The following is a 4,762-nucleotide window of genomic DNA, read 5'->3' as shown; positions in this document are numbered from 1 at the left end:
TTATTATTATTATCGATGAAGCAGGCTTCAATCTGACAAAAAGGTGCAAAAGGGGCCGCAACATCATTGGACACCAAGCAATCACACAAGTTCCAGGCCAGAGGGGGGGCAGCATCACCACGTGTGCAGCTGTTAGCAATCGTGGCATCCTCCAACGCCATGCCATACTGGGCCCACAAGGGGATATTTCCCACGCTGCCTGGCAAGAGCAGACATAATGTGTGATGTTGACCAAATACTATGGCCTGACCCTGACCTGAGACAAGATCATGCTGATGCTGTTGCCGATACCGATGCTGATGAACCTGTATATGTGCTGAATATGGAAATACTGTGAATAAAACCTATTGTGGACATTTTGGTGGCAGCGTTTTGAATTAATCCCTCCAGTGTGCAACAAACACTCATGTAGTCTGTGTTTTGTCAGCTTGTGTGTGTTGTCTGAGGGTAAGAACTAATTGGGACCCAGAAGTTGGATGTTTGTACCGTTGGGGGTGAGTTTTTAGAATTGTGTGTGAAGATTTGAGAAAATGGTGAGTGGTTCCAGGAATTGTGTCTAAGCAATTGAGAAAAACTGTAAATCAACTTATTTAGAGACATTTTGCATGAAACTCAAAATGCTGTAAAAACCGTGTTGGTAGAAATAAAGATGTGTGCACGACGGATTAAAACCCAATTGATCAGAGGGAAAAATGGATTATAGGTTTATGGAAATTATTACTGAAAATATGTGGCTTGTTTTACTGCACGCAAAGACTGGAGGGGAAGGGGTGAGTCCACAAGGCTCAAGTCTGACAGTTCCTGAATTCCCAGTACCGGGCGTCGGGTTCTGTCACTTGGTCTCATGGTTTCACACTAAACCTGAACCTCCGTCGGAGCGGGTGTTCCTCAGGTTTAGGTTATTTTTCCTCTGCTGTTTAAATTGTTCATATTTCTATTTTTTTATATATTCCTTGTTTGTAGTGTATATATTGCTTGCTGCTATTTATCATCTGTTTATACTGTAAATTTGCACATTGCCCACATCTATGCACAGTGTATACATCTATGCACACGGTTTTTTGCACATTGGGTACTTAGATTTCTGGTGTCATCTTTTATTCTTTATTTTTTTTATTTATTTAATCTTGTAATCTGTGGATACTGTTGAAAACTGTGAATTTCCTTCGGGATGAATAAAGTATCTATGTATCTATCTATCTATCTATCTACTGTCTTGCTGATCTGTGATTGTGTGTATGTCTGTATCTTCAATAAATTTGTATTTATCGAGGGTTTTTTGTCAACCTGCTTGAAAGTGTTATTTTGTGTGTGTGTGTGTGTGTGTGTGTGTGTTTGTGGTGGGAAGTTGTGACTTTCTTGGACTTTGGTGTCAGCTGCTAAACAAAAATCAACATTCTTGATTTGCTGATTGTGTCTGGGGAGAGATAAACAAGGTGCTTTATTTTATTAATCAATATTGTAGAGAACATTGGTGGTTATTAGTTCTTAATTTTAAATAAAAAAAAATAGTGAAGTCAGTAATTGAATTTTTTTAATTTTATTTTGGTAATCACTTTCATAGTAAACCGTGAGTGTACAGGGTTAGGAGTGTAATAATCCTAGTTACCATGAAGTACCATGTAGTAAAACTGTGGATACTACATTAAAACATGTTTTTTCATGTTGACTTGTTGTTGTGTGTCAGTAGCAGCTCATGTATGTGCAGCAGTGTTTCCCTGCGTGGCCGCTCAGCCGGACAAACAGCAGCGCGTTCACAGCGGAGGAACACTGCAGTGTCAACATTTAGCCACCAGGTGTCACTGTTGTATGTCCTCTGTGATGCGTCCCAACCGGGAAATCAACACCAGTGGAAACAGACACATCGGAGAACCACAGCAAAATAAATTGGATAAAAATGCAACAACAACAACAACAACAACATAAAGAGCCACTGAAAAGAGCTTCAACGTCTCTCTCTCTCTCTCTCTCTCTCTCTCTCTCTCTCTCTCTCTCTCTCTCTCTCTCTCTCTCTCTTTCAGTTTCGTTTCTCGGAGATGTAACATGGACACTTTGGCTTCTGTCCACACCGCAGCCCGTCCATGTGAACCTGTCTGACTGAGCTGTGTAACAGTAACACGGAAGAAACTTTCCTGCTGGGATCTGAGGTTTGACTGGATATGATCAAACTGCGCACCGCTCCGAGCCCGGCGGACTACTTTCCTCAAGCTGTGGCGGCAGATTACCGACAACATGGAAAGGTACTGTAACCAGCATTTAACATTTTACACTTTACTGTAACTGCTTCTGTAATAAGACAATAAAATGGAGTAAACCTGCTTTCCATTTCTGATTAGAGGTTTGATGATATGTGTGCAGCCTGCAGGCCGACACTGTTTCTGCTCAAAACGCCAAAACTTATCAAACGGCTTTATTACACTTTTAATGTGACGTTTTTTATACATGTTGTAACCAGAGCAGGAAGGCTGCTGCTCAGGTCACTGCAGGTCATGTGAAGTTCATCACTAGACATTAGAGTTCTCATATTCTGCCCGAACCCGACCCGACCCGACCCGACATTATCGGGTCGGGTCGGGCCTAAAATTTACGTGAATTGAGCGGGTCGGGTCGGGCTTCGGGTTCTGTGGGGGATTTTTTTTTTTTTTTTATAAAAAAATAGAATTATGTGTTGTGTTATTGATTATGACGTTTCATTTTTATGTGACTGGTGGAGAGAGTGAGAGACTGGATTGGATTTAGAGGCTAAACTTTCAGTGACAGACAGACAACCAGCTGTGCGAGCGCAGCGCAAACAAGTGAGAGAGAGTTGCAGCAGTAGCCTATCCGGCTGTGCTGGCAGACTCGGCAGCAGGGACGGTTTTTGCTATGGTTTTTGCCCAGGGCGCAATCTACTTGGGGGCGCACGAGGAAAAAAAAAAAAAATCTCCAGTTATCTAGACTACCGTATTGACCCGCACATGACGCGGCACCATCAGTCGGCCGCGGCACCGTCCAATACCGCGCCCACCCGTCAGGTCTGCCGGATCTGACAGGTGAGCTGCCTCATGCTGGCCGGTGCCGCGGCCGGCCCGCCTGATACCGACTGATGGTGCCCCGGTGCCGCGGCCGACCGGCTCTGCTAAATAATGGCGAATTTGGCGATTTTTTTTTTTTTTTTTTTTTTTTTTTCGGGCTTTATCGGGCTGTCGGGCCTAAAGTTCGGCTAATTAGTCGGGTCGGGTCGGGCCTCGGGCTGGCCCAGTCGTGCCCGGGTCGGGTCGGGTCTTAATTTTCAGGCCCGATGAGAACTCTACTAGACATGTGATAAACAAAATAATACTACATCCCGACGCTGGTTTGGTGTTTGTTGTGGAAAGTTGGTGTGATATAAGGAAGATAAGGAAGTTGTTTTTATTGAAGCTGTTTGTTCACATGTACTCAAATTGAAACCTGTCTCCGATTTATCATAATTTACTTGGGATAACAGGGCTTACGTTTTTTTGTTTTGTTTTTTTTTCAATCACTTTACCTCCTCTGTCAACTCAGAAACACTGGTATCAAACAGTTAATACACAGGTGTAATGAGAGGCACTCTCACATATTGTTGGCAAAAGGCTCTTACCATGACAAAACATTTCAAACATGCAGCAAAAGCACATTTTGTCACCACCCAAGTAGCTACAACTTGCAGTCAATCCAGTTAATCCAGCTACTCACTCACTTCATACTCAACACCAAAATGCAACACTGTCTTTTCAGTCTGAGCAGGTTCAACCTTACTTTCTCCTGTGTGTATTGCAGTAATATATTTTTTGACAATTTACATAGTTACATAAAGTTCTTTTCAGTTGCTTTTTCCAATATGATGAAACTGGGATCCACATTGTTGTCATCTTCACCTCCAAACCACAGCAGAAGGTTTCCTTTGCAAAACTTCTGCGCTGCGATCACTCTGGTGGTCAAAAGCAAAACATCTGCTCAAAGCTGATAGAAATGACCTGCATCTCTGTGAAATCACTAGTGCACCTGCATCACCACCCTTTCCACCAATCACCATTCACCAATCAATCAGTTTGCACCTACAAAGAAGGGGCCTATAAATTGTGTTCTGTATTTTTTTTTCCAACTCCTTTGAGTTGTTCTGTGTAATACTGTATGTGACTTACCGCATTTCAGTTTTTGCCATGAATACAGTAGAATTTCACTTCAAAGTCTTTGAAGAGAACCTTGTTCAAACTGACAGCTGTATTTTGTATTCTGTTTTCAGCTGTGTTACAGTGCAGTAGAGCTGACTGAAGGAATCATTTAGGCAGAAGTTGAGTTGTTTGAGGGAAATATTGGCTTTTGCTTCTTGCTTTACAATATGTAACTATGTAAATTGTCAAAAAAAAAAAGACTGCAATACACACAGGAAAAAGTAAGGTTGAACCTGCTCAGACTGAAAAGGGTGTGTTGCATTTTGGTGTTGAGTATGAAGTGAGTGAGTGGCTGGATTAACTCGTTTGACTGCAAGCTGTACTGGGTAGTGACAAAATGTGATTTTGCTGCATGTTTGAAGTGTTTTGTCATGGTAAGAGCCTTTTGCAAACAAAATGTGTTATTTTGGGCAGAGTGCCTCTCATTAGGCCTATGGATTAACTGTTTTGATACCAGGGTTTCTGAGTTGACAGAGGAGGTAAAGTGATTGAAAAAAACTGTAGTGTAAAGCAAGCAGCAAAAGCCAATATTTCCCTCAAACAACTCAACTTATGCCCAAATGAGTAGATTCCTTCAGTCAGCTCTA

Source organism: Myripristis murdjan, chromosome 23 (genome assembly GCF_902150065.1).
Source record: "Myripristis murdjan chromosome 23, fMyrMur1.1, whole genome shotgun sequence".
NCBI classification, from domain to species: domain Eukaryota; kingdom Metazoa; phylum Chordata; class Actinopteri; order Holocentriformes; family Holocentridae; genus Myripristis; species Myripristis murdjan.
The sequence above is the reverse complement of the archived record's forward strand: the minus strand, read 5'-3'. Positions refer to the sequence as shown.